We start from the raw sequence: 25,326 nt of genomic DNA, 5'->3' as shown, positions 1-25,326 counted from the left end.
TATTTCTAATTAACTTGCCAGTTAAGAGGCATTCTCTCTCTTTGGCAAAAATTTGACCAAACAATCAGCTGGATATCCTGTCTAGACTTGACTCCAGCTTATACCCTTAAAAAGGTCTGTCCAGATCCTCCCGACCTAACGTGTGCCTGATGAACAGAAAGACTTTAGCACAATTGCAGTTCTGTTGACCGTTGTCGGTAATGGAGATAATCAAGAAAACCATGGGGACTCATTAAAACTTTCTGCTGTATATTCATTGGCTGATTCATTTAAGAGAATTTTTTGGAGCAGTAATAGGTAGATGAAAGTCTCTAGAAATATGCAGATGACTCAGGTCTCATAACCCTGCAAGTCAGACATGCATGCACAAATTCATAATGTGAAATGGCATGTCTAACAGAACATTTATTAGCTAAGTTCAAAGGGAAGACTCAGATTTCACTTGAAAGAACTAGGGAAGACTTTTTATGTGCTGCTTCTCATTGTGAGCTGAGGAGTTGCCCCAGGAACCTGGGACTTTAAGCCCTTACCTAGGGATGTGAAATTTGCATGGTACACACAGGTACCTGGACTTGGGAGAGGAGAAGAGGGGCACATGGGGGTTTTCTGAGATTCATTCTGTGCTCCACTCCCTTCACCATGTGCCCTGGCAGGAAGGGCTGTCCACCTGAAGAAAAGACCATGGAGCCATGCAGCCTAGGGTTTCTAAGTTGGCTCTCCTTTCTGGGCAACTTTTTAAAATTAAGTTTTGGGGTACATGTGCAGGATGTGCAGGTTTTTTACATAAGTAAACATGTGCCATGGTTGTCTGCTGCACCTATCAACCTGTCACTCAGGCATTAAGCCCAGCACGCATCAACTCTTTTCCCTAATGTTCTCCCATCCCTGCTCTTCCCCAATAGGCTCCAGTAAGTGTTGTTCCCCTCCCTGTGTCCATGTGTTCTCATTGTTCAGCTCCCACTTAAAAGTGAGAACACGTGGTGTTTGGTTTTTTCTTCCTGCATTACTTTGCTGAGGCTAATGGCTTCTAGCTAAAGAGAATGTGGTACATATATGCCACGGGATACTATGCAGCCACAAAAAAGAATGAGATCATGTCCTTTTCAGGGACAAGAATGAAGCTGGGCAACTTTTCCTAATTCACACAAAGGTACACCAATGCCCTCCTGGAGTTGTAGTATCTGTTACAAAGAGGGATGACCTGAAAGGTTACTTTCGCTTTGGGGAGAAGCCAAATTGAAAGCCAACAGGCTGCTTACATGAATTTTCCATCTAGAAATCCCAGAGAAAGAATCCAGATACCAGGCCCTGAAACTGAAGCCAGATAGGAGCATACAGTTTTAAAGCTGTGGATAGAAGACAGGAGGGGTAAATTCTCTGAACCGATTGCTGAACTCTGATGACTATAATGGGTATAGGTGGCCTAGTTTGTGGGTGGGACAGGAGATGTCACAGAGCCAGCTCAGTGGGGTCAGGTGTCAAAGACAGGCTGAATTTAGACTGTGCGATGGAGGAAGAAAATGAGGAGAGAGAATTTCAGGCAGAGGAATCACCTCTGCAAAAACTCCATGGGGCAGAAGGCTATGGCTTGTTGAGTCTACACCAAAATTTCTGCAATAGCTGGGACATAGGGCACATGGATGGAGAGGCTCAGAAGCTCGGGAGTGAAGCTGAAGAGGGAGAGGAAGGTCAGCTCCTGAAGATAATGCCCATCCTGGTGTTCAAATATCTCAAATGATTATCAGGATGATTACTTTCTTTTAGAGTGAGATATTTGTTTCCTATGTGCTTCCTTTTATTAAATAATTGAATCTGCAACAAATCAGTTTCCTGTTTTGCTTTGGTTGTTACAATGCTCTGGGCTCTATTGTAGACAGACCACAACGTGGCTTGCCACAACTCACTACTATTAGGTTGGTGCAGAAGTCATTGCGGTTTTTGCCATTACTTTCAGTGGATTTTGTGTTATTGCCCTTGACCTAATGTGATTTCAAGGCATCCATTGTCCTGTGTGTTAAATCACCACCAATCCCTTTTAAAAAGTTGTCAAAATATGAGTGATACATAGAAATTATATATAATAATATCTTCTAGTTGACAACCAAATAGCAAATGCTTCTTGAACACCTCTGATAACTGACTCTATTACTTGGAGAGGACAGAAGCACAAGATTTAGCTTCAACATTCAATTACAAGCCTGTAATCTACCTGAGAATGTGTCATGTGCAGATAACATGATAAGTAGTAGTACAAGGCATTATATGCAGGGTTAATATTTAATTTATTTCTACTGCTACAAGGTTACTTGCAATTAGAATGTTTTAGCTCATCTCCTTTGGGTGGTATATAACCTGTGTCTGAAGCTGGCTGAGTACCCCGCTTGCCACTCAGATCCCTTCAAACCCTCCCTGAAACATCCACCTCCATTCCCCATGATCCAGCAATTGAGGAGTTAATGCAGGGCACAGCAGAATCTCTGCTCCCAGGACCAGGACCACCATTTGCTCTGATGGGATGGTGTCTACTAAGCCCAGACTTTTATTAAACATTTTGAACATTACTCTTGAGTAGATGTTAGGTGCTAAGTGATCTGTCTTCTTGTTATCATTGCAATAAATAATCAGGTCTACTATTAGCTAACTGTGTTCCAATTTAACATTTATAATTAGCCATTGAGTTAATCTTTACTACTTTCCTTTTACAAATGAAACACAGGCTCACAGGTAGAAATCACTCCCTTCAGAGAGGGCACCTAGTAAGCAGAGAATCCAAGTTCCCACGCCTGCTCAGTAGGACAGACTCCATGTTTGGAAGAAGGCTTTGTTATCCTGCCCGAGACAGCAGAGAAGCAGCATGGAAAAGAGCGAGGAGATTGCTTCAAGGATTTGGCTCAGGAGGGAGCAGGGGGAGGGCAGGGTGGCTTGAAGGACAGGACTTCAGGCATTGTGGGTGGGTAGTACACTCTCTTAACCTGTGTTTCTGGGTTCTTCCTTTTTCAACTGCCCTTAGTCTATCATAAATAGGAATTCTGGAAGTCGCATCCTCTTTCTTTTTTAGGTCACTAATATATTTCATGGTAAGTTCAGCTACAGCAGAATAAATTGGGGCTTCTTGGACCCAATAGGCACCATCTGGTTTATGAAACAACAGTGTATGCCCTCTGGATCATTTTCCCTTAGGAAATTCCTTCTTATCTGCTGCCTGGTTGCTAACTTAAGGATGATTTTCATACTTTCTATTCTAATAATTTTGTGCTGTGGTTTTTCAGTTCATTTTGTTTATATTAAGAAGGAGAAAAATAACCTTTTGTAAAACATACACAGGTTTAGGCTGGCAACAGAAAAACATTCTCAGGGCAAGAGAAAGTGAGTATTTCACAGCTAAGGGAAGAACTGAGCAACTCAGATTATAATCGAAAGCTGATTAATGGGAGACTCATGTTGGAAGCAAAGAGGAGGTTTGAAACAGAAGGAAGAATCAAAGAGAAAATAGATGCTCTTGTTACCTTTGCTTGCTTTTATTTCTCTTCTCTTCTAAAAGAAGGGATGAGCATGCGGTAATCTTCAGGCATAGCATTAAAGCCAAAGATAACTTTAGGGGAAGGGTGGGAATGGTGGGTTATGAACTCTATAGGACTTTTCTTTTTAATTTAATTTTTTATTGCATTTTAGGTTTTGGGGTACAAGTGATGAACATGCAAGATTGTTGCATAGGTACACACATGTCAGTGTGATTTGCTGCCTTCCTCCCCTTTACCTATATCTGGCATTTCTCCCCATGCTCTCTCCCCCCAACTCCCCACCCCCCGCTGTCCCTCCCCTATTTCCCCCCAACAGATCCCAGTGTGTGATGCTCTCTATAGGACTTTAGATTGAAGGGCTGAAATGACAAAGATACTCAGCAGCGTTATTCAATCCTGTGGTTTCATAAGGGTCTCTGGTAATTCTGAACATAGCCTCCCTACCCCAACACCCAGGTAAAAGGTCAGTCTATGATCTTATGAAAATGTTATCATTCACTACCTCTGGTGGCCACAGTTTGTTCTCTTTCTCACTCAGATGTGAAAAACCCCAAGGCTCTCCCATCCTCCATCTCTCGTTGCCACCCACCAGCCCTTATGTCAGTCCAGAGGCACAAACAACATCATTAAAGGGGAGGAAAAAAAATCCAGTACAGATTGGCTGGCTCCCTGGCCTGGGCTGGTTTAGGCAGCTCTTGGCTTAGATACCCGGCCTTCCAAACACAATCTGTTTTCAAGATTCCTGAGGAATTTCATGTCCAAGAGAAAGCTTGGTGTTCATTTCCCCAAACTCAGTCTCCTTCCTCTCTTTCCACTCCACCGAGACACAGGGAGACCCACTTGCCCAGACTCAGTTTTCGGCTGATGGGACTAAGCTGTGTTCTTGGCTCTAGAAGAAGCTTCTGTCCTCTCCAGGCTCTGTGTTGTTTCCTTTCTTTCATTACTTTGCTCTGCCAATGGGCCAAGCATGGCTCTATTCTGCTCTACCCTCCAAGGCTTTTGGAAATGGAAAAATACAAAAGATGCTGAGAAGCCATATTTAAAGCAGTCAGCCACTCTTAATAGGATATGCAGACAGAAGCTCCAGGATGCAGGCAGAAACTATTCTTTTTAGGCCCCATGATAGCACCAAGTTCTATCTAGTGTGGACCCTGCAATTGACAAAGTGCCAGAAAGTACTAAAAAAAAAAAGATAGATGCAATATAGTTTTTGAATCCGCCTGAAAAGTATTTATGTAAATGAGAAGCGTCGCTCCCTATTTTGTGTGTGGCACCATCCTATACGAAGAAGCACCTTACGGCTCTCTGTGTAGTTGAGTGGAAATCTTATTTAAAAGTCATATATTACTCCCCTCTGAGGCAAGAGAATTTCTTGAACCCAGGAGGTTGCAGTGAGCTGAGATCATGCCATTGCACTCCAGCTTGGGCAACAAGAGTGACACTCTGTCCCCCCCAAAAAAAGTTTCTTGTCCTGTGGTTTCCATTACCCACAGTCAACTGCAGTCCAAGAATATTATCAATATAGATAGATAAATCAATAAGATATTTGAGAGAGAGAGAGAAAGAGAGAGACCACATTCATATAACTTTATATTGTAGTATATTGTTATTTTATTAGTAGTAGTTGTTTTCAATATCTGACTGTGCCTAATTCATAAATTAGATTTTATCATATGTATATATAGGAAAAACATAGTTCATATAGAGTTCAGTACTGTTCATAGTTTCAGGCATCCATTGAAGGATGTATTCCCTACAGACAAGGGATGACTATTGTATATACCTCTTTCTTTTGAGTGTGCATGTGTTGGAGTCTCGCTGTTTTACCTAGGCTGGAGTGCAGTGGTTCAATCTCGGTTCACTGCAACGTCTGCCTCCTGGGTTCAAGCAATTCTCCTGCCTCAGCCTCCCAAGTATCTGGGACTACAGGCATGCACCACCATGCCTGGCTAATTTTTTTATTTTTAGTAGAGATGGGGTTTCACCATGCTGGTCAGGCTGGTCTCGAACTCCTGACCTCATGATCTGCCCACCTCAGCCTTCCAAAGTGCTGAGATTACAGGAGTGAGTCACTGCACCTAGCCTATACCTCTTAAAAAAAAATCAGTATTTTTGAATATGTTTCTAATATCTCATTGGACAGCCCTAGAAACATCATTTTCTGGGTTCTTCTGTAATAGGGGGATGCCCCCAAAGGATACAACAGCCTCATTGGTCCCCACCATAAATTAAATTACCTGAAGATGCTGGTCTTTTTCAATGCTCTTGTGACTTCCCTCATTGCCAGATTTCTTTGATACATTGTTCTGCTTCTTAAGCATAGTTCTCAAGGTAAGAGTAGCACCATTTTTTCACCTTAATAAAGTTGCTTTTCTTACAAGTCAAGATTTTTTAAAACAATTCTCTTCAATTTTAAGAATGATGTCTATATTCAGAATGATTGAGATTTCCAGAAGTTGGATCTTGAGACAAGCAGAGATTTCCAGTATTATCATTCTGGCTTCCAAAAATGATGATACAGCCACATTTTAAGGTAATATAGTAATAACAAAATATAAATATAATTTATAAATAATAACTCCTTTTTGGTTATTGTGCCAATTATTTTTCATTACTATTAATTGCTTATAATTATTATCCATTACTTAAATTAGTTCATTTGGTCTTCACCGCAGGCCTTTGAGATATGGATTCTTTTGTCACCATTTAACAGATGAGGTAGCTAGAGCTTGCAAGGGTTGAGATCATTTTTAAGTCATGCAGCTGGTAAGTGACAAAGATTTCATTCAAACTCAGGTCAGATGGACCTCAATGGTCCTGGTCCTAACTACTGCATAGAATAGAAGCCTGGATCAAAAATATGGCTAGTTCAAAAAAAAAAAAAGCTAAAGATTAATCATCAGAGAAAGAATCATCAGCTTTATATCAGAATCTCAGTAATGACTTAAAAATCCATTAGGAACAACTGACCTAAGTGTACTTATCAGAAACTCCAGTCCAGGAAAAGCAAATTGGTTTTAATTCCCCTATGGGGCAACCCTGACCATAGGGTAGGGGTCATCTGGAGTGCTGTGTTGAGAAAGATTCTGAAGACATTGCTAGATCAGCAGGAAAAAACATGCATTAGAAATATCTACTGTGACCTCATTTGGGTAATGATTTGAACAATCTATTTTATAAAATCATGAGACATCAGGGATTTGAACACCAAATATTAGATGATATTAAAGAATTGTTAATTTTTTAGATGTGATCATGGTATTGTGATAACATTTTGTGAAAGATCTAAAATGAACACCCTAACATCACAATTAAAAGAACTAGAGAAGCAAGAGCAAACAAATTCAAAAGCTAGCAGAAGACAAGAAATAACTAAGATCAGAGAAGAACGGAAAGAAATAGAGACACAAAAAACCCTTCAAAAAATCAATGAATCCAGGATCTGGTTTTTTGAGAAGATTAACAAAATAGATAGACCACTAGTCAGAATAATAGAGAAGAAAAGAGAGAAGAATCAAATAGACACAGTAAAAAAATGACAAAAGGGGGATCACCACTGATCCCACAGAAATATAAACTATCATCAGAGGATATTAGAAACACTTCTATGCAAATAAACTGGAAAATCTAGAAGAAATGGATAAATTCCTGGACACATACACCCTCCCAAGACTAAACCAGGAAGAAGTCAAATCCTTGAATAAACCAATAACAAGTTTTGAAATTGAGGCAGTAATTAATAGCCTATCAACCAATAAACGCCCAGGACCAGATGAATTCACAGCTGAATTCACAGAGGTACAAAGAGGAGCTGGTACCATTTCTTTTGAAACTATTCCAAACAATAGAAAAAGAGGGACTCCTTCCTAACTCATTTTATGAGGCCACCATCATCCTGATACCAAAACCTGGTGAAGACACAACACAAAAAGAAAATTTCAGGCCAATATCCCTGATGAAGATTGATGCTAAAATCCTCAATAAAATACTGGCAAACCAAATCCATCAGCACATCAAAAAGCTTATTCACCATGATCAAGTTGGCATCATCTGTGGGATGCAAGGCTGGTTCAACATATGCAAATCAATAAATGTAATCCATCACATAAACAGAACCAATGACAAAAACCACATTATTATCTCAATAGATGCAGAAAAGGGCTTTGATAAAATTCAACACCCATTTATGCTAAAAACATTCAAGTATTGATGGAATCTATCTCAAAATAATAACAGCTATTTATGACAAACCCACAGCCAATAACATAGTGAATGGGCAAAAGCTAGAACCATTCCCTTTGAAAACTGGCACAAGACAAGGATGCCCTCTCTCACCACTCCTATTCAACATAGCATTGGAAGTTCTGGCCAGGGCAATCGGGCCAGAGAAAGAAATAGAGAGTATTCAAATAGGAAGAGAGGAAGTCAAATTGTCTTTGTTTGCAGATGACATGATTGTATATTTAGAAAATCCCACTGTCTCAGCCCAAAAACTTAAGCTGATAAGCAACTTCAGCAAAGTCTCAGCATACAAAATCAATGTGCAAAAATCACAAGCATTCCTATACAGCAATAATAGAGAGCCAAATCATGAGTGAAATTCCATTCACAATTACTACAAAGAGAATAAAATACCTAGGAATATCACTTACAAGGGATGTGAAGGACCTCTTCAAGGAGAATTACAAACCACTGCTCAAGGAAACAAGAGAGGACACAAACAAATGGAAAAACATTCCATGCTCATGGATAGGAAAAATCAATCTTGTAAAAATGGCCATACTGCCCAAAGTAATTTATAGATTCAATGCTATTCCCAAGAAGCTACCATTGACTTTCTTCACAGAATTGGGAAAAACTACTTTAGGTTTCATATGAAACCAAAAAAGAACCCAGACACCCAAGACAATCCTAAGCAAAAAGAACAAAGCTGGAGGCATCATACTACCTGACTTCTAACCATACTGCAAGGCTACAGTAACCAAAATAGCATGGTTCAGGTACCAAAACAGAGATATAGACCAAGGGAACAGAACAGAGGCCTCAGAAACAACACCACACATTTACAACCATCTGATCTTTGACTAACGTGACAAACACAAGCAATGGGGAAAGGATTCCCTGTTTAATAAATGAAGTTGGGAAAATTGGCTACCCATATGCAGAAATTGGAACTAGACCCCTTCCTTACACTTTGTACAAAAATTAACTCAATATGGATTAAACACTTAAACATATGACCTAAAACCATAAAAACCCTAGAAGAAAACCTAGGCAATGCCATTCAGGACATAAGCATGGACAAAGGCTTCATGACCAAAAAACCAAAAGCAATAGTAACAAAAGCCAAAATTGACAAATGGGATCTAATTAATCTAAAGAGCTTCTGCACAGCAGAAGAAATTATCATCAGAATGAACAGGTAATCTACAGAATGGGAGAAAATTTTTGCAATCTATCCATCTGACAAAGGGCTAATATCCAGAATTTACGAGGAACTTAAACCAATTTACAAGATAAAAACAACCATCAAAAAGTGGGCAAAGGGTGTGAACAGACACTTTTCAAAAGAAGATATTTATGTGGCCAAAAAACATATGAAAAAAGCTCATTATCACTGGTGATTAGAAAAATGCAAATCAAAATCACAGTGAGATACCATCTCATGCAAGTTAGAATGGCAATCATTAAAAAGTCAGGAAACATATAATGGAGAGGATATGGAGAAACAGAAACTCTTTTACACTGTTGGTGGGTGTGTAAATTAGTTCAACCATTATGGAAGACAGTGTGGCGATTCCTCAAGGATCTAGAACCAGAAATGCCATTTGACATGGCAATTCCATTATTGGGTATATTCCCAAAAAGATTATAAACCATTTTACTATAAAGACACATGCACACATATATTTATTGCAGCACTGTTCACAATAGCAAAGACTTGGAATCAACCCAAATACCCGTCAATGATAGATTGGATAAAGACAATGTGGCACATATACACCATGGAATACTATGCAGCCATAAAAAGAATAAGTCACGTCCTTTGCAGAGACATGGATGAAGCTGGAAACCATCATTCTCAGCAAACTAACGCAGGAACAGAAAACCAAACACCACATGTTCTCACGCATAAGTGGGAGTTGAACAATGAGAACGGATGGGCACAGGGAGGGGAACAACACACAGTGGGGCCTGTCAGGGGGTGGGGGGGTAAGGGGAGGGATAGCATTAGGAGAAATACCTAATGTAGATGACAGGTTGATGGCTGCAGCAAACCACTGTGGCACATGTATACCTATGTAACAAACTTGCATGTTCTGCACATATATCCCAGAACTTAAAGTACTATAAAAAAAAGTTGAGGGGGATCAAAAATATTTTTAAAGGAAAATTTAAAACAATATATATCTACTGTGGTTGTAGGAAAAGAGGTAAATTTGGAAGGGTAGTGGAGATGGAGAGGCAGTGTCTTACTACATGCTAAGAGCTAGGTCTATTTTAATCTCATCATAGACCTTACAAGTCAAGTCAAGACTCAGCGTAGAAAGAGACTTGCTCAAAATCACATTGCTAGAAAATAGAAGTGTTCAGTTAATGTCTGGGTCTTTAAGCCTAACACATCTTCCATGACACCCACCGACACACTCACAGTTGTAATGGCTCACAGTGAGAACATAAAGCATATTGAAACACCCTTTATGCTCCTCTGGGTCCAAGGTGTCCTCAAGAATTGTGCAGACAATTTAATATTAACTAATCACAAGGGTCTTTTTTATTTTAATTATAGTTTTGTAAATTGTAGTTTAATTTTGTGATAACTCTAGATGCACATATAGTTCCAAGAAACATTGCAGAGAGAATCTGTGTACCTTTTACTCTGTTTCCCACAATGGTAACGCCTAGCATATGTATAGTAATATTGCAACTAGGAAATTCGCTTTGATACAGTCCACTGATCTTATATGAATTCCACTAGTTTTACATGCACTAATATGCATGATTGTGTATGTGTCTGTGTGTGTGTGTCTTTAGTTATATGCCATTTTATCATGCATGCATATTCCTACAATCACCTCCATAGTCAAGATACAAAATAGTTCCATTACCACAAGAATCCCCACTAAGGGGTGCCTTAACACAGTATTTCACTGGACATGAAATACATTATCAGATAAATTATTGTTGACCTCTATTTACTTGATTTTATACTTGGATATGGATTTAAGTAATGAAGAGAATCAGGCTAGCCAAAAGCAAATCTGAATAAAAGACGACGCAAGCAAATTGGTCTAGGTATATCAACAGCAAAGAAACCTATTTTAAAAAGTCAAGAATACTTTTAAGATGGTATTTTATAAAGATGCATATAATGAAAAACTCCAACTTTCATAGCTTCAAATAATCCGATTTTATTTTATTTTTTCCTTGAGCAGGCAACTTAACTTCTCTGAGATGAGGTTTTTTATCTGTAAAATATGGATAATCATACATACTTATGGGGTAATTTTTGAAGATGAAATAAAGTAAAATGTTTAAAAAGCACTTTGAAAATGGTAAAGTACTACTACTACTGAAAGGATTATGATGATTTCCACGAAGAGAAAAGCAAGTGGTTAACAATTAAACCAACATTAAGAAATGATTTTTGAAGAGAACCTTCCAGGATATACTGTATGGCCAATACTAGTTTATCCAATCTACTGTACATTCTACTCCTCAAGCCTACAAAATGGCCATGGATGCTGTTCATGATAATTCAGCAAAGCTGAAAAGTTCCTAAACATCTAGTATCTCATCCAAGGAAGAGTCCCTTGAGAGTTTTTAAAGCTTAGAGATTGGTCCAATTTATAAATGAATATGCTGACACCCAGAGATATAAGTAACTTTTGAGCCTAGTATCGGTATTTTTTTCTATTTAAAATATCTGACATAATGTCCCAAATATATAGTAATTGTGAGTTTTAGCTTTAATATTTAATTAACCAAGACAAAAGATTGGCACCTCACAGAATTAGAAACATGGTAAAATGTGGAAGGGCTGGGATCAAGAACCAGTTGAGCCTCAGAACTGTCCTAGCTTCTTTATAAAGGCAATTCACTTAGCATTAGTCTCATGAGGGGTGAAGGGGTTAGCCCTTGCAAATCCTTGGCTATATACATTTCTGTCTTGCTACTACTTTTAATGGCAAAAAACACAATTACTTTTACACCAACCTAATACTAAGTATTTAAACTCTCCCTAGTTGATCTTACACATCTTCATCAACTCTCCGGAAAGTGAAACACCAAATCAAATACACTTCTTGTTCATAAAGATCTACTTTTATGAAATTCATTGGTCATAAGAATAATTTTGATTTCTACCATGTAATGGAGTTTCACATTTTAAAACAACTTAAGAATCACTCTGTTCTCAAAAACCTTCCCTCTCCTCCAAACAGAAACCACTCTGAAAGAAGCAGACCATAGTGAATTTTTGGAAGCAGTGGCCTTGCCTGATTGACTCTGTTTAAATACCACTTTTAGCATTAAATGCCAAATCCTCAGCTCTATGCACTGCCTCATTAGTTATTAATGAGGCAACATATTTGTTCAAAATTTATAGTTGTTGATTTGCTCCCATCACTGTATGAAATATTAACATAGCATTTGTACTTGCAACCATTTGCAGACATTAGATTGTGTATTTGCATATTCATGAACACTCATAAATGTTTAAGGAGACAGCACAGAAAGCATGGGTGCTGTCAGACAGACAGTAAAAAGGCATATTTACAGCGTTAATAAGTATTTGAGTTTATAGGCCAAAATGATGAGCAACAAATTAAGTGAAATTCTGGTTTGTCTATTGCAGAGATCCGGGGATTTTGCTAATTTTTAAAGCTTTGTAAACTTGAAATTCATTTCATAGATGCTGAATAAATCCTTATTATTTAGCCACAAAATGTATGGACTCTGTGCAAAGAAATTTCTAAGAATATCAGGCTCTTGGAGATTTCATTTCACTCTTTCTGATATGCAGTTTTTTTCTGCTTTGAGGTTCCTTTCTATCAAAGTAATGTGGAAAGCAAATGTGTCATATACTTAACCAGAATTATTTTCTATTTTGGTTCCACAGAGGAATTTGGACAATTTATATCTCCTGGTGTAACAACGTCAGCCAATGTACTTGACTCAATATGTCAAATTATAGATGCTAAGATCTGGAAATGAAAAGGGTAAAGCATGGAGCACTAATGTACAATATGAGGGAGAGGCATAAACCATCCAACTAGCAAACACTTGAATTATAAATAATTCATACATACAAACGGCCACCAACATCTCACCAAACCCATTCCACTACAAGAAATCTCACCCCTTGCCATATTCCTAAGAGTCGTGATGAAAAATGTAGACCCTTTTGGAAGTTTTATGGATCAATAATGGAGAAAGTATTACATTAAATCCCTACCTCACACTATATACAAAAATTAATTTGAAATATATAAAGAGAACTGATGGTGAAAGGAAGAGCTATAAAATTTGTATTACATAAAACAACAAATACAGGAAAATAATCATCCTGACCTCAGGGCAGTGGGAAAAAAAGAATGAAATCATCCTGTGGACAGTATCAATACTTGTGCAATACCATTGTTAAATGTCTCAAATATCATCTCTGGGTGAATGAATGTGTGAGGTACTCACCATATCCTTGTACCAGCAGGAGAGAGAGGTCATGAGTTGGCACATGGGTTGTAGTTGGCTTCTGTTGCAATGGCCTAATTGTCCTGCTGGTCACTTCTTGTCCTTTTGGCATTACTGCTGAAATCTGCAACTGGTAGATCTGTGGTCTTTTCCTTCTTGGCACAGCAAGTATTTTCTGTTCCTCTCAGGTGATATATTATGCTTCAACTTTTGCTTGTTCTATTCATCTATGAGGTCTGAAAGTTATTTTCATTTATTCTTTAGACCAGGCAACCTTTTCAATAGGCCATGGCAACAAGGCCACTTCACCATCCCTGCAGTGATTCCTCAGTAATTCACTACCAGAAGCACCATCACCTTCCTTCTGTATACTTCCACAAAGCAAGTTGGGACTTCTAGATATTTTTGAAGGCATAGTGAACTAGATGGTGTTCTAGGGCACTAATTTCAAGCTGTCCCCCTCCTAACCATGCCACCATAGCAGCAATTTCATTCTGTTGCATAGATTGGTATAGAGAAGGTAAGAGATTATTTTGTGAAATGATCCTTTCTCAAAATGTTAAATAAGAAATGAAGAAACTTTCTGTACTCTTAGAATTTGCATAATTTCCCCTGAGATAGGAGGGCAGGTGCAGAGGGTGAGTCTAGCATGTTTGTATCTGGTCTCATCTCTGTCTGACTCCCTTCCCTTACATACAATCATCTTTGACCAAGAGGGATGGGCTTTTCCTTCCTCTTTTCTATGCAGCAATATCCTCCCTTACATCATATCCTCTTTCCAGAAATACATAAATACATTGACTCTGCTCCTTTCACTAGGGCTATGGTGGCAGAAAGGACACAGGGAAAAACACATTGACTTTCTGAGAAGAGAATAAAATCTAACCTCCTATGCACACAGCCTTTGATGAGTCAGATACAGCACACATTACACACACACACACACACACAGATACACACACACATTAACTTCTACTAATGTGAAGAAATTTATTTATTTATTCAACATACATTCGTTGTGACTCCCATGTAAGCACAGTGACTCCCATGTAAACACAGTGGTGCATGAAACAGAGGAAGCTATTTTTAAAAATAAAGCTATATTGTACACTTCAAGGAAAGAAAGAAGTAATAAACAAAATAAATAATACTGAATTTGTCAAGTTATTATAAAATGCTAAAAAGAAATAAGGCCAGGTAAGACCACAAAGAATGATAGATTAATGGAAAAATGCTTTATTGGATGTGGTGACTAGGGAAGGCCTCTATCATAAGATAACATTTAAGCAGGGAACTGAACAAAGATAAGGAAACAGCCATGTGGACATGTTGTGGAAGATTGTTTGAAGGAGGGGAAGAGCAAGTCAAAGGCCCTGAGGCAAGAGCACGCTGGGCATGTTCAAGGTTGGTCTTGAAAGTCACCACAGTGGGAGAGGAGGGATAAGAGGGAAGGGAGTGGGTGGTAAGATCAGAGAGGCAGTGAGAGGGAAGATCATAAGTTTAGATCACAAATTTGTATCTGCATGATTTGGGAAGCCACTGGAGAATTTCTAGCAGAAAGATTGTACGATTTCATTTAGGTTTTCAAGGAAACCATTTGGCTACTATGTTGGGAACTAATATGAGGAGCACAGTGTGGAAGCTGAGAGACCAGCTAGGAGGTGACAATAATATTCCAGGTGGGACAGGCTCAGACTGAGGAATTAGCTGGGAAGGAGAGAGAAATTGTCACATTCCAGTGGGAATGTGAGATTTACATATGGGGTGTAAGAAAAAGAGTCACAGTTACTCCAGGGTCTGGGACCTGAGCAACCAGCAGTGGGAGCCAACAGTGGGAGGAGCAATTTGGGGGTGGGGATCAGAGCTTAATTTTGGACAGGTTCAGGATGCAGATCTCAACTGAAGGGAGGCCAAATAGGCAGCTGCATTCTAGAGTTCAATGAGTAGGTCCAGGCCAGATCAGCAACTATGACAGTCACTGGTATACAGATGACATTTAAGGCCATGTACTAGGTGGGATCTCCCAGGGTGGGATTTTAGACAGAAGAGAAAACAGGGTGGACCTTGATCTCTGGAGTACTCCAATGTTTAGAGGTCGTGGGTCTGAGAAGAATCTAGCAAAGGAGACAGAGCAGTTACTGGAGCAGAGGGAAAAGAGAAGAATGGTGAAATAAAGAAGTGTCCAAGGAGGAGAGACTGTGCTGAGCACAGCTGGTCAGTGGAGTTGGAGGAGGAAGAAGAATTGCCTGTTGGCCCTCGGATGTGGGAGCCATTGGTGCCGGGAGAGGTCAGTGTCCACTGGGCCTTACCATGGTGGCTCATAGGAGAAAGGAGAGGGGAAAACAGTTTTGAGAGTAAGTGAATTTTGGTAGAGATAACTTTGAGCTTTACTCTTTGGCTCAGGAAGATGGGTTCCTTGGGATGACAGAACAAAATGGAGAAACCATCTTCTTCTCCTCCCTGAAGAGGGCCTGCCCTGAACAATCTTGTACAGGAAGTAGCAGTCTCTCAGGCTTCTGCAGCAGCAAAAAATGGCCTCTGTCCAAGCCACTGGACTCCACTGATGTACTGAACAAGTGGAACTCTCATCTTTATGAAAGCAATGCCTTGGGTACATCCTGTTCCCAAATCCTTCTCCAGCTCCCGCAGCCCCTCGGCTGACATTTCAGAAACACAGCCCAAGCTGAAATGGGCAGCCTGCCCTTGGAAGAGATAGAGCAGAGGGAGACTGTGTCCTGTTGGGTGGAAAGTGAAGACTGAAGGGGCTTGTAAATAGCATAACTAATAAAGGTCCTATTTATCTAGCCCCACATTCCACAAAGCTTCACAGATTGTAGAGACATGAGCTCATTCCTTCTTCTCACTCTGAGGTAGTGAGTCAGGTTCCTTGAGCTCTATTGTACATATGAATAAAATAATGTGAGAAACTGAGAATCCTGGCAACTTCAGGACCATGGATTTTTCAGTATTTTCAGAGCACTCTGTGGCTGAGAAGCTCACCAGGGCAAAGGAACCCATTAGTGTATATTTGAATAGGGGAGACAAGACAAGAATGTTAAGCCAAGGAAAATCTAAGTCTAAATATGGACAAGGGAGACTGGACTGAGCTTTGCATAATGGGTCAGTACTGGGTTTTGTGAGGGCTTAGCCCCTTGGCCTCTCATTCTGACTCTACCTGAGGTGATTTAATTTCTCTCTGCTTTAGCTTCTTTCCCTGGACAATGGAGATCAAACAGAACCACCTGAGGATACAGTGACATAGTACATGTTAGGAGCTTGGTACAGGGCTGGGCATGGTGGTTCATGCCTATAATCCCAGCACTTCGGAAGGCTGAGGCAGGTGCATTGCTTGAGACCAGCCTGGCCAACATGGTATATAACCCAGTATCTACTAAAAATACAAAAATTAGTCAGGTGTGATGGCGCATGCCTGTAGTCCCAGCTGCTTGGGAAGCTGATGCAGGAGAATCACTTGAACCCTGGATATGGAGGTTGCAGTGATAAGAGATCATGCCACTTCACTCCAGCCTGGGTGACAGAGCGAGACTTGTCTCAAAAAAAAAAAAAAAAAAAAAAGGGAAAAAAAATGGAACTTGGCACATTGTAAGCGCTCATTAAAGATATTTGTTACAATGCTTTTATTGTTATCATTATAAGTATTGTTACTATTATTATTTAAAGAGGATAAGAGAGAATATAAACAAAAGAATAAAAACCTTCCCGGCTCATTCAAACCAGAGAAGAAAAGACTCTTGTCTAGAAATTTGGTAACATCAAACACAAAACAGTTGCTTGAGTTAATGGTAACTCTAGCGACTTTAAGAAGTAAAGCCCAAAATTTCATGGCTTAACACACTAGACGATGATTTCTTGATCACATAATAGCACTGGGCAGGCGACCAGATTGACAGCCCTCTTCCATATTGTGCTTCAAGGACCCAGCCTGGTACATTTTTCAATATGCAGCTTTCAACTCTGAGTGTCATTTCTACACCAGAAGGGGGAAAATGCATGGAGGAGCATGAGTAGAGTAGGTGTGTGTGAGGGAGAAAGCTAATCTACATCAAGCCAAGAAATTCAACATTATTTTCTCTTTCATTTCATTGAGTAGAATTCTCTCAGAATGCATATCTGGACCAAGGGGGACAGATATCAAATAAGATGTTGGATATAAGAGTCTAGAATCCAGACAATAAGTCCAGACTAGAACTGCAAATGAGGGAGCAAAACCCTATCAATGGGAGGTGAAATGCTGGAAAATATAAAGCCTGAGTGAGCCACCGCTTCCCAGCCACATGCCTATGCCATGGAAACAGAAGTGCAAGTGTTAAGATCCCGCACATTTTGGGTGTGCCTAAGCATGTAAATCAGAGGAAGATAGCTTTTTTGGTAAGAAAATTCCATATTGGCACCACTTCTTGGCCTTTTGGCTAAGATCAAGTGTAGAAAATTCCTTTTTGGGGTTCTTGGATACAAAAATTAGGGCTTCAACCTGATATGGAATGGGGCTTAAATCAAAGTTAATTTGCAAAACAGAGTAATAAGGTAGTAGCTTCTTCACTGGCCAACTGAGGCAAAAAGGAGTTGGGGGCCTGGGAGTGGGGAGAGATGGAGAGAGGGCTGGTGAAACTGAAGCAGGGCAGCTGTGGCAGCCTACTGAAAATAATGCGCTCCGGAGCTTCCGAATGGAAGGGATAGTCTAGGAACTTTGCATTGCTGCCTTGTAGTGGCTGTGCTCTGCTCACACAGTAGTCTTTCTCTCTCCTCACCAAGGGTAGATCTAGACTCTGGGTGACCTGACACTTGTACAATTTGGGAGGTCCTCTGTAAGAAAAATGTAAAAAATTACAAATTCTAAATGTAATCACAAAAGTGAATATTTATTTAAAACAAGAAGAAGAATCACAACAAATTACACATTTTAAAGGTGACAAATTCCACAGACATCATGAAATCCAGACAAATGACACAATATTTGTATTAAGTAATGGACTGAATCACTTCTATGATACTTTTTTTTCTACATCTTTTGGCTTATCCACCTCATTTCCATTTCTTATAAGAAGGGTTTTATAATACAGTTTTTACATAGAGGATTGAAGGATTTAATCATTCCGCTAGAATAACTGATTAAAATGCATTTTTATTGTTGATAATTTAAAAATATTTTTGTCAAATTCACAACTAGTTATTGAAAATATCATGTATATTTTTAGGATAATTTTCAAATTTAGAAAAACTTTTGGCAAATTTCTCGTATGAGCTGTTACAGACGTAGTTCCTATCTGTAGAAGTACAATACTACATGTTTATGCCCTACAAGCACAAGAATTATAATATAGTATATTCTGCACAATTCCCATTGAGAAGAGAAGAAAAATTACAGCACATAATTGTAGGTGCTGAAAAATTGAGTACAGTTCTGACAGAGCACTTTTGTTTTGATCAGTCATCAGTGAGAACTGAGTCTTCCACTTCCAATTACACATCTGGTCATCCGAAGATATCACACAAACTAGCTTCTGGTTTCACACTCTTTACTGTTTCTCTGTTGTCAACCATATCCTTGCAGCATCTAGTGCTATGGGATACCTGCGTTTCACTGTATAACCTCAGACTTTCCCTCCATGAGCAGTAGGAGAACTCCTGGGAGCCAGTCTAACACTAGGACTTCCAGCAATCTCTAAACCAAATCCAGAGATCCCTGTGAACTACATACATTAAATTCCTCCAAATATAAACCAAGCTTTCCATCCCAAATCCTTTTAGCTGAAAGGGTGCTCACAGACACTCCAACACCTCCTGACTTGAAGGAAAGTGTGCCCAAGTGGAAAGGGTCAATAGACTTCATCAATTGCTCAGAAAAGATCGTATTGCCATGTTTTTGATAATTCAATTATTAAAATGTATTAGTGTGATGTCATTTAAAAATATGACTATGGGAATACCTTGCCTTGACAGAGTTAAGTAGGTGAGGGTCCCCAGAGCACAAGTGTCATTGGCTTCCTGGTAAATCACTTCTGGTTAACTCCACACTCTCAAACGAAGGGGCATTCAGCACACACACAGCCTTAGTTAGCACTTTGTGTTAATTCCTCAGGGCTGCTGAAACGAATTGCCATAAACTGGGGGCTTAAAATGACAGAAATCAATTTTCTTATTGTTTTGGAAGCTAGAAGTTCAAAACCAAGATATCCTTGGGTCCTGCTCCTTTTAATGACTCTAGGGAAGAATCCTGGTTTGACTCTCAGCTTCTGGTGGCTCCTGACAATCACTGGCATTCCTGGGTTTGTAGCTGTCTCACTGCAGTCTCTGCCCCTTCCTTACTATGGCCTCCTCCTCTGTGCTTCTGTGTGTCCTTTGCTGTCTCATTTAAGGAAACCCACAGTGAATTTATGCTCACCCTAATCTAGTATGAGTTCATCTCAATCCTTAGCTTAATTACATCTGTAGAGATGCTGTTTCCAAACAGAGTAAAATTCTGAGGTTTTGGGTGACACAATTTTTTTTTTTTTGGTGGGGAGCACTATTCAACCTATTCTAGTTGGGAAGTGAGGTGGGAGAAGTGACCTCGATGGCAGGTTGGGGAGAAATCAACACTGTACCCAGAGAAGGGAACACTTCTAGAGATCAAAACTGAGGATTGAGGCCCAGAAGTGACCCTAGAGCATTAAGCATACCTTACAAGTCTTGGGCATGGTGCTGAACTTCCCAGTCACTGGCAGTGGCATTGACATTGAAGCCTGGAGGACTTGATAGCCTGTGGGTGCCTGGCACCCTGGGCTACCATTCAGTTGCATGGGTGTGTATATAATGAATCCTATCTGAAATCTGGCTCTGTCCACACTTATCACATCTTTTCTGTTGAACCAGATCAACCTGCCACCTCCAGAACTTACAGACATGGTTAACAAGACCTTTTGTACATCTGAACAAGCTGCACGGAAGACCATGGTCTTTGCTTAGACCTGTCTGCCCTTGGGTCCATTCTTCTCCTGTCTTCTAGGGAAGGGTGGGGAGGCTGATTTTTTAAAGACTTGGTGATATGGTTAGGCTTTGTGGCCCCACCCAAATCTCATCTTGAATTGTAATCCACATGATCCCCATAATCACGGCGTATCAAAGGAGAGACCAGGTGGAGGTAATCAAATCATAGGGGCAGTTTCTCCCATGCTGTTCTTGTGATAGTGAGTGAGTTTTCCCAAGATCTGATGGTTTTGTAAGGGGCTCCTCCCTCTTTGCCCAGCACTTCTTCTTCCTGCCACCTTGGGAAGAAGGTGCTTTGCTTCCTCTTCTCCTTCTGCCATGAGTTTTCTGAAGCCTCCTCAGCCATGCTGAACTGTGAGTCAATTAAACCTCTTTCCTTTATAAATTACCCAGTCTCAGACAGTTCTTATAGCAGTACGAAAATGGATTAATACACTTGGGTTTCCAGGCTTCATGTCACAGAGGTGCCAGCTTCCAGTGGGAAGCACTGATGGGGAATTAAAAGTAGAAGGGAGAAAGGGAGAAGTCAGAAGTCAGAGTATGTCCCCATTACTCCCCAACTTTATGCAGTGACTCTGACCACAGATGTGTCTCCATCTGGACTCCAGATCCACAAACAGGCCTATTTGGTCAAGCTCCACTGATACGTCCAGCCCCTGGACTCTTCTTTTGTCCTCTAGTCGTGGGGTGGTAGGGGCTTTCTGGTATTGTTAATCGCTCATTCTCACCAGCACTCCTCAGCTCTTCTGTCACTCCAGTAATCAATTCTCAGCATTAATATTCCTCAGTTTTATGCACTGAGATTGGATCCTGTTTCCCTGGCTGAAGCCTAACTAATACAACTACGAATGTTAAAAGAGGAAATGAATTTTAATCAATGTAAATCATTTTATCAGTTACATTAATATACATTGTAAGTCAGTATACTAGTTTATGTTGACAGATATATACCAGCAAATATACACATACACATCTGTATGTACATATATATGCACGCATGCCTTCATGTACCTATGCATGCATGCGTGTATGTATACACACATGCATGTATGTATGTCTAGAAGAACAAAAGGAGGAAGCAGGTTAAGTTCCAATGAGAAATAATTGCTGATTTAACTTTTGAGAACTCAATAACTTGTCATATTGATTTTATAAAGGTTAACAATTATGATTTATGAAGAAAGCACATGATTGCTAACCAATTAGCCACCATAAAAAATGGCAGCTGACTGGGACCGTGCAGGTCAATGCAGCACCAAGAGCATCCTTTCTGCGACAAGTGATCATGGGGCTGGGTGCTAAAGGTAGAGTTTGTCAGAGTTACTCTGAGGTCAAAACTCAGGGCTTTTAAGTATCAAATTATTCTTTTCACCTCTCATTGAAATATACCACAATTGAGGAAACGTTCCTCTCATTGACTCTTGTGTGTCACTTCTTGGTCTGGTCATCACTCCTCAGTAAACTGCTATCCCTAGTACTTACAGTTTGCAGGGTTTAACCTGACAAAACCATGTGGAAGGCCCAGCTCCTCATCAGTGTCCTGGCCTGTCTCCTGCTATCTCCCTTAGACTTTTCTAGAGCCTTCCTTTCTTTCCTCTTTTTCTGGGCTTCTGTCTGCAGCCCTGGCCTTAATCTTTCACCTGTAGGGGAAGATCTCATCTACATACTGTTAACATGACTTAATTCCTCCTCTCCCGGAATGATTAACATGCTTTCTCTGTTTCCAGAAAAACAACAACAAGAAAACAAACAAACAAATAAGCAAAAGAACTCTAAAGGAAACCAGATCCAAAAGAAAAATTCCAAATGCCTTGGCATCTGGGTGGGAAGGTATTTTGCAGCAAGAAGTCTCCATCATCCCTGAGTCACCATTCACAGGAAACAGCTCAGCCTCTCGGTAAAAGAACCTAGCCCTTCCCAAACTGAAATGCTAATACTTCGCCATTTAGAAAACAGTGTGGTATAGACCCTGCTATCTTACAGCAGCTAAGGATTCATCACTCCTGACACCAGATGGTAGTTGAGACATGGAATTCCCCCACCTTGCTCCTTTAGCACTATTCCCTCTTGCAAACAAAAAGCTTTTTAAATGGTGAGTAATTTGTAAAGCATAAATTGGATCATAAATGGATATTTATTTTTACGTAAATCTTGGCAAACTGAGGCAGCTACTTTACAGAGGTGATTAAAATTTAAAAGGCAGCATTCCAAGAGGAAGATAATAAAGGGTTGTTATTTACAATGGCCATATTTATAATAAAATGCTAAATTTGTTTTAATAAATACTAATTTTATATTTATGAACAGTCATTCATAGACAAGACAATAAAAACTTTCATTCCTGCTTACTGGATTTTTCTGTACAGCATATAAATCAAATCCTTCACTCAACACTGCATTCATACTTTGAGCTTGCTATGTTTTATCAGAGCAGTCGTCCGTTGTTTCTTAAATCTGTTTTCTTTATAATAAATGACTTTATTGATTTGGTTCGAGCTCAGCTCCAAATATAGCAGAATACTGCTAATAGTCCAAGAAAGAGAGGAAAATGAGAGAGTATTTTATCAGCATGTTTCAGAATCACAGGTAAAAACCATGGTGGTTAGCAATTTCTTTGTACAGTAACCACTTACAAAGACCTTGAATAGGCCGCTGTTAATAGCAGAATCGAAGTCACCACACTTTCTTCAGGTTCTGACTTCGGGTGACTTTTTTTTAATTTAGCAAGTTTTTTGCTTGATTATTTTTTAATAACCTTGACAGATGACAAAGGGAAAGTTTTCCTTTTGGAAAAATTATTAGATTGTTGAAAATGTTCCAAAGTTCTGTCTCACTCTATTTTAAAATAAGACCTATCATAATTTTAATCTAAGAGATAATCTTGTCAACATTTAAAGAGTTAAAGAAAACAACAACAACTCACTAGTATGAACCAATGATAAAAGGCAATATATGCTGAGATATTATGCCTAGTGTTTCATGTATTCAAGAATAATTTCAAGAATTATTTGTTGAACACTCATTATGCACCAGTATAACTATACAACAATATAGCTCTGCCCTAGTTTCTACAGTTAGAACACGTTGTCAGGAAGATAGTCAGTCCCTAGGAAAGCCAAGTCAGAAAGCATTTACTGAAGTGCTTAATAGACAATGCAAAAGAATATTTGTATCTGTAGACTTAAACAATGGGTAGGAATAATTAAGGCACCAAAAATCAAATTCTTTCCCATAGTAGGTAAAGCCAACAGAACTTTGATGCACTTGACCAGAACTCCTATTTTAACAACTTCCGATTATCAGAATGCAATTGGACCTTAAAATTAACTCTGTAAACTGAGTGAGAATCATGTGGTCCTTAGTGATGAACCCAGCATGCCTGACTCCTGTCTTGTGCTTTCTCCAGCATCAAAAAACCACAATCTATGAAGTGTCACAACCAAATATGAGATAGTACCAATAAATCATGAATTTATTACCTCAACTTATTTGTTTTCATGGCTAAACAATGACTAAACCTTAGATCTAGCCACACTTCAAGAAGACACTATGTATGAATATGTCCTTGAAATGAAGCTCAAAGCAGGGTTTGTTTCTGAAAAGGCACCATGAATGCAAAGGGTATTAGGATGTGGCTCCCAATGACTCACACCTCCCAGTAGTCAAGCCCCGTGTGGTCCCCTCCCATGCTGACTCTGAGTTTGGCCAATGAGGTATTAGCAAGCACAATATCTACAGAAGATGAGTGTTTGCTCATCACCACTTGCCCTCTTGGAATGCTCATTCTTGGAATCCAGCTGCCCAATAAGGAGGCCCAAACTACCTATGTGGAGAGAGGGAGTGGGGAAGAGAGACAGAGAAGGAGAATGAGTATGAGAGAGAGGTTCCAATATTCTAGCTGTCTTCTCCAAGGCCACAGATGTATGCACAGAGTTATCTGGGATATTGCAACTCCAGAAGCCTTCAGACTACAACCACATAAGGTACACTATGTTAAGACCAGCAGAAGAATCACCTTGCAGACCTTCAGTCAGCTCACAGGGTCATGAGAAAAGGCTATTATTTAAGTTATCAAGTTTTTTTTTCCACCAAGATTTGGGGTACTTGTCACATAGTAACAAATACCTGAAACATCAAGGGAACTTGAATAAATGTGAAGGAGAAGAGGAAGAAGAAGGAGGAAGAGGAAAAGAAAAAAGAGGAAGAGAAGGAGGAGGAAAGAGGAATAGGAGAAAGAAAAAACAAAATTTAGTTCCATACATCTAAAGTTTACACCAAACAAACAAAAAGGCTTGCTGAGAGTTTTTCAGATCTTAACAATTTCTTTGGTTTATATATAACCTTTAAAATTAATTATATTATCATTGTCCAGTATATGTATTTACAGATAGCAAATTCCAGAATCAGCCTCCCAGTGGAAAATTCACCCATGCAGATGATCAACTGTGAAATCTGTGTGCAACTTTGCGAAAGAGCCTCAAATTTAGAATCAACGGCAGGGCTTTTGGACGTAACTATTCCATCTCAAGGCCCATATTAACTGAAAATTGCTCTGGTGGAGTTATAAGCTGACATCTGCAAAGAATTTTCAGCAACGACTGTTATCTAACACCTGCCTCTCCAATTAAGGATACTGACCTTTTTGAAGTTTTAAGGAAGGGTGGTTTTTAAATTTGTTTCTCTTTGGTTATTTTAAAATTGATCTTTATATCGTCCTTGGACATCCAACCCTAAATCACACAGTACACTCTCTCAATTTAATCACATTGAGATGAGTCAAGTAGTCAAGGAAGGGTTGTCAGAAATAGCTTACAAAGAAAGGCCTGGGGTAATGAAGTGGAGGCGGAGTAAGCAGATATCTGAAAGTTATGCTCCTCTTGGCTTGGTAGCAAATCCTCCACAGTTTCTCTTCTTAATAGAAAACTAACAATACCTCATGCCTGTATTTCTCAGGGGATTCTGGGAGTTGGAAGAGGCCAACTTTTCCTACCTGCAGTTTGAAGATTAAGGACTTAGAGATTCGTCGAGAGGCTGCTTCCAAGAGGTTACTGATACACTGAGGACAGGAACTGACTGCTCTGAATGGGGAAAAACACGTCCAGTTTTGGGTGATTCTATTTTGCAA

At 39.6% G+C, this 25,326-nt stretch overlaps 1 long non-coding RNA gene across 1 annotated transcript in view; it reads right to left on the bottom strand.

The window, feature by feature from the left end:
- LOC110568530 (uncharacterized) overlaps window positions 1–13,866 on the bottom strand; it is a 34,019-nt gene extending 20,153 nt beyond the window's left edge. Inside the window, exon 1 of the long non-coding RNA XR_002478794.2 lies at window positions 13,215–13,866. This is a non-coding gene — a long non-coding RNA (uncharacterized LOC110568530). The remainder of the gene's footprint in view (window positions 1–13,214) is intronic.
- Window positions 13,867–25,326: the final 11,460 nt, after the last annotated feature.

The sequence above is a fragment of the Aotus nancymaae genome, unplaced genomic scaffold (assembly GCF_030222135.1).
Source record: "Aotus nancymaae isolate 86718 unplaced genomic scaffold, 86718_ANA_hifiasm-v0.15.2.pri h1tg000020l, whole genome shotgun sequence".
NCBI lineage: Eukaryota > Metazoa > Chordata > Mammalia > Primates > Aotidae > Aotus > Aotus nancymaae.
This window is presented reverse-complemented; position numbering and strand designations above follow the sequence as displayed.